The sequence below is a fragment of the Pristis pectinata genome, chromosome X (assembly GCF_009764475.1).
Source record: "Pristis pectinata isolate sPriPec2 chromosome X, sPriPec2.1.pri, whole genome shotgun sequence".
Lineage (NCBI taxonomy): Eukaryota > Metazoa > Chordata > Chondrichthyes > Rhinopristiformes > Pristidae > Pristis > Pristis pectinata.
Window position 1 is genome coordinate 9,397,141 of NC_067450.1, and position 15,272 is coordinate 9,412,412.

At 42.1% G+C, this 15,272-nt stretch overlaps 1 protein-coding gene and 1 pseudogene across 2 annotated transcripts in view; one reads left to right on the top strand and one right to left on the bottom strand.

Moving 5' to 3' along the window:
* The window catches only part of spryd3 (SPRY domain containing 3), a 167,166-nt gene that overhangs the window by 103,979 nt on the left and 47,915 nt on the right, over positions 1–15,272 (top strand). The window lies entirely within an intron of this gene.
* On the bottom strand, positions 253–371 carry LOC127567069 (uncharacterized; annotated as a pseudogene).

The window sequence follows — 15,272 nt, forward strand, 5'->3', positions numbered from 1 at the left end:
AATAAATTGAATTTTATTTACAGCGTGGTAACAGGCCCTTCTGGCCCAACGAGTCCACGCCACCCATTTTAAACCCCAAATTAACCTACCCGTACGTCTTTAGAACGTGGGAGGAAACCGGAGCACCCGGCGGAAACCCACGCAGACACCGGAGAACGTACAAACTCCTTATAGACAGTGACGGGAATCGAACCCCAATCACTGGCGCTGTAATAGCGTCGCGCTAACCGCTACGCTACCGTGCCACCCATAAGCCTACGGCACCTGGTATTCCCAGGCGGTCTCCCATCCAAGTACTAACCAGGTCTGAGCCTGCTTAGCTTCCGAGATCAGATGAGTTTGGGCGTTTTCAGGCTAGTATGGCTGTTTCAAGTATTTCAAGTATAGTTTCAAGTATTGTTACCTGGAATATCTGAGGTTCAAGATATCCACCAAGGTCACAGAATTGTTTGAAATATGCAGAAGCGAGCAAGAGATGCTTTGACATTTTGAATTAACTTGATGGCAAATTCTGTGACTCTGGGTTGAACCATAAAGTGGGCACCAAAAGAAGATAAGAATATCAAAGGCTTTGCGTTCTAGAATGGAGGTCACCGCAACATCTCACAAAAGAGCCTAACTGTTGATAGGGCAAGTGAAGGCAAAGAGCCAAGAAAAAAATTGGAAATGCAAGAGGAAAAATAAAATGAAAAATCTAAACAAGTACAAAAATCCCAGAACTGATCAAAGAAACCGACAAGGAAGGGGTTTTTTGGATAACACTTTGCATATTTTGTGTTTTTAATTTTGTGATTAGTTTTGAAACTAGTGATGAATTTAATCACTTTACATTATGCCAAATTTCTGTCACATGGGTGACTTTTTACAGTTTGCGCAGAAATCATGCTTAACCACTTATTCCCTGTAATTGAGCTCTAATTAAAATGTTCCCGTTGATGCAGGATGCATTACATTGTGGCTGACTTTCTACTTCATAAAATTTGGGCAGCATAAATACCTTGAGCTTTAGGCCGATTAGCTGCCAGTTGTGGAGAAGTTAACTTGTGTGTGGTCAGAAGGGCAAAAAGTCAAGTTTGTGATGGAGGTGGAAGGCAGTGGCCTCAATTGTGCCAATATTCAGTGATGAAATTTCTGCATCAAGTCTAACAAGTCAGAAACAATGGAAAGGTTGAGGTGGTAAGGAGGAGCTCCCTGCCATCAGCTTCATACTGTGTTATGCCACCAAGGGCAGCAGGAAAATGAGAAATAGTGGGGGAGGGTGGGGACAAGTGGTGGAAAGAATTGTGATCTGGTGAAGGATCAGTCCTGCTGAAGGGTCTTGACCTGAAACCTCGACTGTTTATTTCCCTCCATAAATGCTGCCTGACCTGCTGAATTCCCCCAGCATTTTGTGTGTGTTGCTCCAAATGCCAGCATCTGCAGAATCTCTTGTGTGTCAGTTGAGGAAGTGGGCCTGGGTAGGTCTGATACAAGGACTGCTCCTATCTTACAAAAAGATGGGCATAGCTGGGGCTATGCTGTACCCATAGCTACACCTTTTGATCTGGAGAAAGTTGAAGGAAGTTGCAAGTTCAATGTGAATACAAGTGTGAATGACTGTTGCTGGTGGAGAGGAACTGATCAGGCCTTTGTTAAGGAAGAAGCAGAGAGCCCTCGGTCCATCCTGGTGTGGAATGCAGGTGTTGAGGAACTGGATGTCCAGGGTGAAGATGAGCTGGTTGGGACCTTGGAATCAGAATCTGATTTATTATCACTGACTTGTATGACATGAAATGTGTTGTTTTGCGGCTGCAGTACAGTGCAAAGGCATAAAATTATTATAAATTACAAAAATAAATAGTACAAGAGAAAAGGAATAATGAGGTAGTGTTCATGGACCATTCAGAAATCTGGCGAAGGGGAAGAAGCTGTTTCTGAATCATTGAGTGTGAATCTTCAGGCTCCTGTACCTCCTCCGCGATGGTAATAATGAGAAGAGGGCATGTCCTAGATGGTGAGGGTCCTTAGTGATGGATGTCGCCTTCTTGAGGCACCGCCTCTTGAAGATGTCCTCCATGGCAGGGAGGGTTGTGCCTGTGATGGAGCTGGCTGAGTCTACAACCCTCTGCCGCTTCTTACGATGCTGTGCATTGGAGCCTCCATACCAGGCGGTGATGCAAGCAGTCAGAATGCTCTGCACTGTACATCTATAGAAATTTGTAAGAGACTTTGGTGACACACCAAATCTGCTCAAACTCCTCATGAAGTAGAGCCACTGGCGCGCCTTCTACGTGATTGTATCAATGTGTTGAGCCCAGGATAGAATAGGATTTGGAAACTGTCAAATTGGTGGAGGTCGTTGGAGATATCACAAATGTACGTGGGAAGGGACTGGATGAGGAGAGAAAGGATGAGGTTTAAGGTAGGAAGAAATATGCTCGGTGGGGCAAGAGTAGGCTGAACCAGTGGGTCTACCCATCAGTGCTGCTTATGGATTATGGACAGGAGGTAGAAGGGCTTAAGGTTAAGAGATGACACAGCTAGAAGCTGTGGAGGGAAGATCTCCTCAGGAAATGACTGGGATACTTTTAAGTATTGGTTACTTTAGAAATGTGATTGTTAAATACCTAGTAATAAAACTGAAGGCTGAGCTTTTGTCAATTTGCTTTTGCTGAAGGTGGATTGTACAGTCTTCCAGCAATACCTGTTGTTTCATTTTGGGTCCACTAATGCTATTTAAGAAGTTTTTTTTGATCAAGTAACTTGTAGACTTGTGGTCAAAGCTCAGTGTTTCAAGGTCTCCAGTACTAGATGTTGATTATTGATGCTTATCTCATTGAAAGGTTGAGACAAATAGCTCGTGAAGGCAGCTCTTGTTTAGGTTGTCGTGTTGTGGGTATGATTGATGTCAGTATTTTAATTCTACTGTGTCAAATGACAATGACGCAAATGTACATGGAAAGTGCATCCTGCCTATGGCAGGATTCTGCCCTACCCTGTCCTGTTTTGTGTTCTCCCTCTCTTTCTTCTAAACTATGACAGCAATCTTTCTTTCCTCAGCCTTGTCCTATAGCTAATGCAAGTGTAAGAAACACTTCATAGAAAAGACATTGGATCATATTTGTAAGCTACTTTCCCTATTACAAAACACAAAGATGAAAAAGCTGCATCCACCAGACTATTGACCAGATTTAACAACTGTAATTCAGTAAAATTTACTGACTTCGGATTATATGGCAGTTTAAACAGAATTCATTATTTTCAGTTTTAGTAAAAGCTGTCCCATTTAATTATAAAATACAACTCCTCATTTGTTTGCCCAACATACCAAAATCAATGTAATTTGTAAATTTGATCAGTTTCCTCTGAATATCTGAATCCATTTCATTGACCCACATTAGAAACAAATAGGGTGCCATCACTGACAGTCGTCTCAGTGGGAGACTGGGGGTTGCTGTGAAGCAATGGAAGGAGTTGAAAACAGGGATGAAGATTTTAAAATTGAAGTATTTTTAAAGCAAAAGCCTGTGTATGTTAGCAAGCTTAATGGATGAGTGAGATTCATAATGTTAATATGCACGTTGTAGAGTTCTGAATGAGTGTAGTTTTATGTTGGGAAGGCTGGCCAGTAGAGTGTTGGAGTAGTGAACTGTAGAGGTGGCAAAGGCATGGATGGGGATTTCAGCAGCAGTGGAGAGTGGAGCAATGCTGGGGAGATGGAAATAGGAAATCTTAGTGATGGAGCACTGCATGGATGAAAACTCGGCTCCATATCAACCACAGCGCCAAGGCTGCCAATGGTCTGACTCAGCTTCAGTTTCCTAGGGTGGGTGGTGGCCAGAGAACTGAGTTTGTGGTGGGAACCAAAGGAAATGGCTCAAGTCTTCCCTAGACTGCAAGAAATTGCTGCTCAGCCAAAATTGGATATCATTTAAACAATGTGACAAATCTGAGATAGTGGCATGTGCATCTTGAACTTGATGTTGTGCTTTGAACGATATCACCAAGAGAAATAGAAGGGGGCCAAATAACTCCAGAGATCAGGTGTGAATAGGAAGAGAGCCCATGAAAGGTGATTTGATAAATAAGAATGAACCGAATGTGTGCAATGCCATCCATCCAGCCAGGCAAAGGAAAGGAGGCTTTGGAGACAGATAGTGTGGTTAATGCTGGGGAAGGCAGCAGACAGGCAAATAAGAACAAGGAGGGATAGACTAACAGTTGAGATTGCAAAGACTAAAGAGACTGCAGATGCTGGAATCTGGAACAAAAAAACAATGCTGTCAGTGGGTCAAGCGGCATCTCTGGAGGCAAAAGGTGTAAGTTGCAGTTTCAGGATTACAAAAATGTCATTGTGACTTTGGTTACTCCAATACTGCAGCAGGACTAGCAACCTGAATGGAGGGATCCAAACAGAACCGAGGGAAGGATGGCACAGATTTGGAGGGTGCCAACGTACTTAAGTACTTCGGGTAGGGAATGAAGTTTGGAGACAGGTTGGCAACTTACAGAGACAGTGGGGTCAAGAGAGGCAAAAGTGAGGGAATAATCGAGGCAAGCAGAAGATGGGTGATGATGGAGAGGAGAGGGTGAGTGAATTGGAATGTAGTTGGTTACACAAAATAACTTGGAATGAAATAAGGAAAAAGTTTGTGACGCACACAACAGTTCAGGGGAGGGGCACTGAGGAGAAAGACAGACCCGGTGTCCAGTGTTATTCAGCACAATGGTGGATTAGCAGCTGGCTTGCTTAACAAATTAGAAAACTTTTCCATTTAGTCTGCCATGTTTCTGCATCTGGTTTACATCAGCTGAGCTAGGATTCACCTTTTAACAGAAGTTGAAAGCCTGACTTCACAAATTGGTGAGATTTTTGAGATTAAGTTTAATTGACTAAGATGACATTCCTGCTCTTGTTTCTGCCATATGTTTCATCCCATACCATTTCTGTTTTCCTTCCACACTGCTCTCTTTCTCCGCGTGTACACACACACACACACACACACACACACACACACACACACACACACTCCTCCTCCCCTTGCCCCACATAATTTTTCTCACCCTTCCATATTTGTGCACTCTCTTTCCCACTCTTTCTGCTTCCTCAGCATTCTTTGTCACCCCTCTGCCTGCCTGTCCCCTTGCCCCTTCAGTCTTTAGTCTCTTGCCCTGACCATTTTTCAAACACAGCTATGGGATCTTTTATTGCCACCTAAACAAACTACTGGAGACTAGGTTTAGTGGCTTATCTAAAAATAAAATCAAGATGTGTCTCAGTTCCACACTCACTATGCAGGAGTGTTGTGCTGATTTTATCATCAAATCTCTGGAATGAGATTTGAAGCCATGACCTTCTGATTCAGAGGCAAGGTTGGTCAAACAGAAGAGTCATCTCTCCCTCCATAAGAATGAAAAGATTTTATTAAAATGGGGCTGTTCACAATGTGACAATCCATTCAACCCTTCATCCATTGTATGCCATTCAGTTACCTTGTGCTTGATTTGTATTTCAACCTCACTTATGTGCCTTTACAGCCCTTACCTTACAAGGATTTATCTCAGCAGTAAGTGTTTTAGTGAATTGATTAGATTTGTAGTTTTCAAAAAATAGTTTGGTAGAAATAAGACAGACTGTATGCAGAGAACATAGAAACATGGCAGCCTACAGCACAGGAACAGGCTCTTCAACCCAACATATCTACGCTGACCATGAATCCAATCTAAACTAATCTCATAAGCCTGCAAATGGTTCATATCCCTCCATTCCCTGACTGTTCATGTATCTGTCTAAATGCCTCTTAAACATTGCTGTCAAATCTGCTTGTACCACCTCCACTGGTAGTGCATTCTAGGCACCTACCATTCTCTGGGTTTAAAAAAAACTTACCATGCAAATCTCTCTTAAACTTTCCCCCTCTCACCTGAAACCTATGCCCTCTAGTATTTAACATTTCCACCCTAGGAAAAAGACTCTATCTACCCTGTTTAGGTCTCTCATAACTTTATATACTTCTATCAGGTCATCCTTAAGCCTTCAATGCTCCAGAGAAAACAAGTTTTTCCCAACCCTTCTTGGGTGGAGAAATGGCAGATGGAGTTTAATCCAGGAAGTGCAAGGTGGTGCATTCTGGGAGGTCAAATGTAAGAGGAAAGTATACAGTGAACGTCAGGACCCTTAGGGGCACCGATGTACACAGGGGTCTTGGGGTCCAAGTCTATAGCTCCCTGAAAGTGGCAACACAAGTGGATAGGGTGGTAAAGAAGGCATACAGCATACTTGCCTTCGTCGGTCGGAGTGTTGAGTATAAAATTTGGGAAGTCCAGGCAGTATCCTGAACTACTTCTGTACTCTCCCCAAAGCCTCCACATCCTTATAGTGTGGCAACCAAAACTGCACACAATACTCCAAATGTTGCCTAACCAAAGTTTTACACAGCTACAACATGCCACTTTCAGGGAGCTTATAGACTTGGACCCCAAGACCCCTGTGTACATCGGTGCCCCTAAGGGTCCTGACATTTACTGTATACTTTCGTCTTATATTTGACCTCCCAGAATGCACCACCTCACACTTGCTGGATTAAACTCTATCTGCCATTTCTCCACCCACATTTCCAACTGCAATAGGCTAAATATCTAATGAAGCAGCACCATGATAATTATTTCCTATATACTCAGGATTTCAGCTCTTTTCTTAATAGGACTCTTCATGATTTTGAATACCTATCATACTTCCTCTCAACCTTCTCTGCTGTAAGGAGGGAAATCCCAGGTTCTCCAGTGTAACCCCGCCACCGGAACCACTCTGGTAAATCATTTGTCTACCTCTCTAAAACTTTACATTTATCCTAAAGTGCAGCGCCTGAAATGGGACACAATACAGGTGACCCCCACCCCCCCACCCCGTGTAACGGCCGTTCGGGTAATAGAAACTTCCCATTGGAGAAATCTCAAATCACTACCCAAAAATTGGTAAATTATTGTCACATGTACCAAGGTACAGTGAAAAACTTTGTTTTGCTTGCCATCCATACAGATCATTTCATTACATGGTGCATTGAGCTAGTACAAGGGAAAAGCAATAACAGAATGCGGAATAAAGCGTCATAGTTACAGAGAAAGTGCAATGCAGGCAGACAGTAAGGTGCAAGGACCACAACGAGGTAGATTGAGAGATCAAGAGTTCATCTTTATCATATAAGGGGTCTGTTCAAGAGTCTGATAACAGCGGGATAGAAGCTGTCCTTGAGCCTGGTGGTACGTGCTCACAAGCTTTTGCATCTTCTGCCCAATGGGAGGGGGGAGAAGAGAGAATGTCCGGGGTGGGAGGGGTCTTTGATTATGTTGGCTGCTTTACCGAGGCAGCGGAAAGTGTAGACAGGGTCCATGGAGGAGAGGCTGGTTTCTGTGATGTGCTGGGCTGTGTCCACAACTCTCGTATCCCAAATTTGAGATATGGAATAATATTCGTTCTTACGGAACTTATGTGGGGGGGAAGAGTAAACAAATATTTATTTTAGCGCTCATTTCTTGACGCACCTGCAGATGACATGGCTTTGCATTATGGAAAGTCACGATACGGGCTGTTTTCTGGGAATCCAGTTATGGCCATAATTTGCAGGCATTCAACCTTGCACATTCTGACACTGTTCATGAAGCTCTGTATCCCACATGTGTTTGTAAAGCACTCAATCTGTTCTGCCACCTTCAAAGATTTTTGCACATATACCCCCAGGACTTTCTGTTAATGTTATCACTTTAGAATTGTACCCTTTAGATTATATTGTCTCGCCATCAAAATGTTACACTTCACACTTCTCTGCATTAAATTTCACCTGCAATATACCCCCCCCCCCCATTCCACCAATCCACCTACGCTCTCTTTAAACTAATCAGTATCCTCTACGTTGTTACGCTTCCAAGTTCAGTGTCATCTGCAGACTCTGAAATGGTACATTGTACACTGAATTTAACTGAATATGAGGATTGGTTTGAACACAATAATAGAACAAGAAACCTCAGCACATCCGTGAGAACAAAGTGAGAAGACTGAGCAGATTTTGATGTGTGTCATCTAATCTTGCAGACCTTGGAAGGACTCTGTCAGAAATGAAATCAATTTTGAGGCTGACCAAGGAACGGGAATGCTTATCGCTGTTCTATCCTTTGTAAATTTTTCTGAGTTTAGTTGCTGCACTCTATTTATTTGGAGGCTTTACGCATACACTTGAACAACAAACAAAGCATCAAAAAATATTAAATAAAATTGCATTCTCAAGGCTCCTAGGGATAGAGTTCAAGTAAATCGCACGCTATTGTAGTTTTATGTAGTGTGTATTACAGGAAGGAAAAGATCCATATTCAGCAATTGTTCCCTCAATTACTTTAACATCAGCTGAGACAGGGATTTGAGAGGAAAGGCAAGGAACAAGGATTTCCATGTCATGGTACTTAAAAAAAAAAGTTTGTGGGAGACAAACGTTCATAAAAATAAACTGATGTTATTTGTCTCAGTTTATTACAGGTTAATATAGTCACCTTTCCTCTTTTTAAAAAGAAGTATTCACTTTGATACTTAATTCTGAAGTCAACACCAGTGAATTGCAAGCCAAGGATGAAATATGTTTGTGTGTTGTGCCCCCTGATTTAATGGTAGCATCAGAGTAGGTATTTTTTTCTCTACGTTACTTCTCTATTGATTGCTTTGTCCCAATGTCTCGGCACCAGCCTCCAGGAGTATTCATCCTGCCTACTAAAAGAACAGTTGACCGTTGTCAGAACATTTGTGAACCTTTTCCCTTTCCATTTCTGTGTACCCAATTCCATGAAGTACAATGGAACTGGAAATCCCAGAAAGAGGAAATTGCTCTTTAGAAATGAGCTGACTGGGATTAGTGTCAAGGGGAAATTTTAGAGGCCTCTCTTTTAAGATTTAGTTGCCAAACTGAGTTTTTCTGCTGTATAAAGTGAGTTTGTTTCATTGGTGTAAGTTCTTTTCCCTTTTCACAGGTAGAAAGATCATTTGACTATTCACCTATGGTTTGTAAAGGAAGCATTTGTTTTGTGGAAAAGTTTTTTTGCATTTGAAATTTGCAGTCTCAGACGCATGTTCCAGCTCCTTAAAATGCTATAAATGGAAATGGTCTATTCAACCTCAACAGTGAGGGCTAAATCAGAAGGCTGGGCTTCGACAGATTAGAAAAGAACAGTCCTGCCCCCACCCTACCCTCCCCCTCCCCCCACATTGAATAGAGCAACAGGCTGCTAACAAAAGTATCGAGTGCTATGTTAGTCATTCAACATTTTTGTGGTAATCCTTGCTAAATTTATTCACCTTTTGCCTTTCCTGTTAATTATTCTATCAGAGAAAATCCTGGGATTTTGAGTCTGTGCACCTCTTAAGTAGTTTGTAAAGTATCATCGATTAAAACCCTGTAGTTTCTTGCTGATCTAAATCACACTGTTATGTATAAATTCTTAATTAGTGTTGATGTTTGCATTGAAATCCATCTCATATTTACGGTTCGAGAGCGAGTTAGACCATTTAAATATTCAGAGCATCACAGACGCATACTACACGAAGAGGACATTCAGCCTATCAGCTTTTATTCAAGAGCAATTCTGTTTCTCCCCCTTCCTGCTCTTGCCTTGTATCCCACTTTTTTTTTCCCTTTGAGTAATTATTAATTCTTTTTGAGGCTACTATTGAATCCCAAGCAAGTAATACATTCCAAATCTTAACCACTCTGTTAAAAAATGTTTTTCATCATGTCCCCTCCTGTTTGTCAATCACCATAAATCTGTGCCCTCTTATTATTAACCCTACTTTTACTGGAAACAGTTCCTCTTTGCTTGCTTGATCTAAATCCTTCATGTTTGTGAGCACCTGTATCAAACCTCCTTTTGCCTTCCCTGATTTAAGACTCGTACCGGCTTCTCTGGTCTTTCCTTGTGATTGTATCCTCTTGTTTTTGGAAGTGAAATAAACCTCTTCTGTCCCACTTCAAGTCCTTCCTATAATGTGATGGCCTGAATTAGACAAACTACTCCAGTTGGGGTGGAATTACTGTTAGTTAATGGCATCACGTGAACCCCACCACTATTTACTGTTGGATATTTTTTCTGTTATCTGGTTGTGTTAACGCGTACTTTTCTGTGTCTAAATTCTCATTTGATTGGTGCAGCTCTATGTACTGCCTCTAATATCAATTGCTGCTCAGAACCTAGAAGAGTGAGAGTGTAGTATCCTTCAGGTGATTTATCTGTTCTTGTATTGATAAGGCTGCAGAACGTTTCCAGTTTACTTTTACTTGGGTGGTTGTATTTAAGTTTAAATCTGCAACTTCAGAATATTGTCCAAAAAAAGCATTTGCTGAGCTTCTGTGTTTCATTCACCCTTAAAGTCTGGTGAATGAAGTTCAGGTTACTTGCTGCCTGTTGAGTCTCTCATTTCCCAGGGCTTAGTGTGTCTAGTTTCCTGGCCTTGTGGGAGAATTCAACCTCTGCTTTCTTATCAGCTCTTTAAAAGCCAAACAATTCTTTCCTGACCTTTGAACTGCAAGTGGGCCTCGACGAACTGGCCAACCCCTGTGCATGTTTGTCAATATAGATGAGTAACTCATTTAGTTTCTAGCCACAAAAATGTAAACTTCCATTGCAATATGGTGTTCTTCTGTGGAAAATCTTCAACTGGTGTGCATCAGAGGCATCAGTAGCTAAGGGGCATAGAGTTATGATCATAGATGGAAAGATTAGAGGGGACGAGGAAGAATATTTATACCCAGAGAGTGGTGGGGTTCTGGAACTTGCTGCCTCAGAGTGGTGGGGGTGGAAACCCTCACCACGTTTAAATAGTATCTTGATGAGCATGGAGGGGTTGTATCCTGCAAAGTCACAGACTGAGTACTGGGGACATAGGATTAATCTGGCTTTTATTTTTTGCCAGTGCAGATACTGAGCCGAATGACCTGGACTGAATGTTTCTTATTAAAAAGTCTCTTAAGAAGTTTTAAATCTTTCTTAAAATTTTTGCTTCTTGGTATGCTGTCTGAGAATTCTTCAGTGTGATTTGCTGTTCAGCCTACTCAATGACATCGCAGCTGCTAGACGTCAGGGAACTAACACCTGACAGCAGCCTGGGGAAGTACATACCACAGCAGTTGTCAAATCTTCAGGGGTAGCTTTCTTTGAGGTCAGTAGCAAGCTCTCATTTTACCGCTGACTGCAAAATCCAGGCCAAGGAGTGCTTTCAAAAAAACAAGACGTCTGTAATCCATTTATACGAAACATTGTTGAGTAAGAAACTGTATGGTAGACAGAATGAGTTTGCCAGAGTTATGGTCTGTGAGGTTGTGAAATTGCCACATATATTCTCTCCCCTAAGAGTGTTTGCAGCCAAAATAAGGATGCCCTAGAAGCTAGCATAGAGCATTTGTGGATTTGAACTATTGCCCAAGAAACATGTGGTCAGCCTCACTTGTGATATAAAATCCCATGATTGCTTGCAGGCATATATCCTTTAATTTGCTCTTCTGTGCAGTCTAATTGGCACTCTTTATTAGAGGATTATGCTTTAACTGCAGGGTACTGTTGAAATCTAGATCTCTGTAACCACATTAACTAGGGTCTATAATTTAGCACCTGAATATTTGCTTGAAGAAGGTAATTACTTGAGCCAAAACTTGCTGGTAGGTGCCAGCCAACAGTTCTGCAGTGAACTTTTGACATTCATGCACATAAATGCAAGCAAATTCAGGACTTGATATGCATATCTGAATGTGGAAGTCCCAAATTTGCTGACAGATCCTTCACAGTGAATCTGACAGTACGCTCCCTTTTGGATTCCACATGATTCAGAATCTACAATTCTATTCACTCCAATGGAATTTTATATCTGTGAGGAAGGAAGAAAAAGATGTTACATTTTTTAATGCTTTGCATAAATCTGCGGTGATTTTGTCTTGCTTCTAATCTTCAATTTAGTAGTTTTGTTTTTTTTTGCTGATGTTAGATGCTTCCGAATGTAAGGGACGTTGGGAAGCAATTCCAAAAGGTTGAATGGCTGACTGGTGGGGAATGTGGAAGCATAGCTTTGCTGGCTGGCTACGTCTTTCTGAGCAGTTTTGTGGGCATAGCTTATTGGTTTGGTCACATGACCTAACGAGACTACACGAGGCTTTGCCAATCGGGCCCCAGATGTGCTCGGCTAGTGTGTTCAATGTTGTGGACCTGAACTAGGAAAGTGCAGGGCAGTAGGGGTATCCATGCAATGAGTAGAAGAGGGAGGCCCCATTTGGCAAAATTCAGGCCCTCGTTCTTCAAATGCTTTCGTGATTTGGTGCTAGCCAGACAGACTTTAAAAAAAACTGCCAGTCAAGATTGGCATCAGTGACGGGAAAACTCAGCTATAATTTCTGCTGCTGATGACTGACGGCTACTCGTAACTAACATATACGTTTTGTATCATCATGAGACGTCAAATGATAATGAAGACCTTGCCTCAAAAGGTGATCTTCTCAGAAAAGCAGTGCAAAATAAAATGAGGAATGAGGAGACATTTGTCTTTGGTTGGCAGCACTAAATCTGTGCAAATCTCGGCCAACAACTATACCTAGTGCTGCACGTTTCATCCATTGACTTTAATGGAACCAAATGCAAATGTACGTATAACTATTGACCAACACGCAAACATTCTTAGCACTGCTAGGCAAAAGTGAGTTCCTCACCTGCAGCCTTTGTCAACTTAAAATACACTCAGACATTTGTAGAAAACAAGCTGCAGCAACTGTTTTAATTATTCCTCCCTGGCTTCCCTCAACTCTGTGGCTCCTACCCTTTCTCTACTGGACAAATGGAAAATTGAGGTTATCCTGTCCACAAAAAAGCTGCACCAATCCAGTCTGGCCATTTGCCACCCAGCAAAGTGATGGTAATTATCGAAGTGTCATTGAGAGTGCTGGAGTTACTCAACAATATGTCCTGATGTCCATTTTGGTTTCTACCAGATCTCATAACTACCTTGCTCCAAACATAGACATCTGGAGATGAGGTAAAAAAATGTCATGGCAGCATTTGTCCAAGTGCAGCATCAAGGAGCCCTGTAAACTGAAGTAAATGAAAATTGAGAGGAACACTCTCCACTCGTTGAAGTCACGTATAACATAAAGGAAAATGGCTAGACTTGCTGGAGGCCAATTATCTTACCCCCAGGATGTAATTGCAGAAGTTCCTTTGAGCAGTGTCCTAGCCCCAACCCACCTTCAGTTACTTTCAGTAATCTTTTCTCCATCATTTGGTCAGAAGTGGGGATGCTTGCTCTTGAATACATGATGTTGAATTCCATTAGCAGCTCCTCAGTTAACAAGTAGTCCATGTCTGAGGGTAGCAAGACCTGGACAACATTCAAGCAGGGGACTGATAAGTGGCAAGTAACATTGTCATGTAAATGCCAGGTAGTGACCATCTCCAGCATGAAAGTTGAGCTGTCTCCATGTGCCATTTACCATTGCTGAATCCCCTACTAATAACATTCTGGTGGTCACCAACTAGGAGCTAAAATGGACTGATCACAAGAATACATTGGTTACTAGAACAGGTCAGAGAATGTTTGGTGAGTGACACACCTAGCTCCCCAAAGTTTTTTAACCGTCTACAAAGTACAAGGCAGGAGTGTAGTGTGAGGGAATACTTTCTTCTTGCCTGGATGAGTGCAGCTCCAGCAACACTCAAGAAGCTCAACATTCAGGGCAAAGCAGCTAACGATTGGTGTCCCATAAACTGCGTTAAATATTCACCTTCTCCACCAGCTGAGTACTGTGGCTATCGTGTCTACCATCGACTAAGTGCACTGCAGAATCTTGGTCAAACTTCTTCAACCCCGTGACTTCCAATACCAAGAAAAAATGCAGTAGCGGGTGCATGGGGAGATCTCCTCCAAGTTGCACACCATTCTGACGTGGAAATATATTGCCAAACCTTCATTGTTGCCAGTTCTAAATCCTGGAACTCCCTATCTAAAGCACAGTAAGAATATCTTCACAAGGATTGCAGCAGTTCAGGAATAGGACTTGCCCCCATCATCTGGAGGGGAAATTAGGAATGGCATTAAATGTTGTCTTGCTAGCAATGCTGCATTCATGATTGTAGGAAGATATGCATTATCCTTCTACCCCACCCCAGAAAAAAAACTAGCAACAGCACTGTGAACCAGAGCACAGAATGAGAGGGAACAGTACAAACTCCTGCTACGAATGGTAGCTGCAGGATTAGAGAAAAAGTCTGAGCAGCAACCCTCAGTTTCTACCTCCAAAGCAATACATGTGCTCGTACCAGTGATTTGTATGTCAGTCTGTCTGAGTAACAACGTGTTTTTATTCTATGCCTGTAATTAGTGCAAGACTGGACGTGATGCAAAGCATGATTTTTCTCAAAGTTTGACATCAAGGCTCACCAGGATGTTGCCTGAATTAGAGAGCATTAACTATAAGATGAGGTAGGCAAACTTGGATTGTTCTTTCTGGAGGATCGGGGGCTTAGGGGTGACCTGATAGAAGAATATAAAATTATGATAGGCATAGATCGGCTAGATGGTCTTTTTCCCAGGGTGGAAATGTCAAATATTAGAGGACATGGCTTTTAAGTGAGAGGGGGGAAATTGAAAGGAGATTTGCAAGGTAGGTATTTTACACAGTGGTAGGTGCTTGGAACGTGCTGCAAGGTAAGGTGATGGAAGCAGATACAATAGCAACATTTAAGAGGCATTTAGACAGACATGTGAGCAGGCAGGGAATGGAGGGATGTGGACCGTGTCCAGGCAGATGGGATTGGTTTGGATCGGCATCATGGTCGGCACAGACGTTGTGGGCTGAAGGACCTGTTCTTGTGCTGTACGATATTCCAAGACACAAAGCAATGGGGTAACAGACTTCAATCCAAAGTGCTGCATGCTGATGGAGCTTTGAGATGTCCCAGTCTGACTTACAGTTCTCAATGATGCTATTTGCATTTTTTTAAATTTCAAAACCTGGATGAACAGCAAGGCTATTAATGCAGGCTGTGAGCGAAATTGCACAGGACAAGGTACCAGTAAGTAGGGAAGTAGTAATTAAACCTGAGCTGAAGTCGTCCTTATTTTAAAAAAACTTACAGATTGCAGAAGAGTGAGGGACAAGCAGACTTCCTTCCTTTGAAGCTTTCAGAAGAAATGTGTTCAGAAAGAAAATTGAATCAGAGCAATGTATTTGTATAGTTTTGGGAAAGGGAGGAAGGGAAGTTCACAGAAATATTGATCA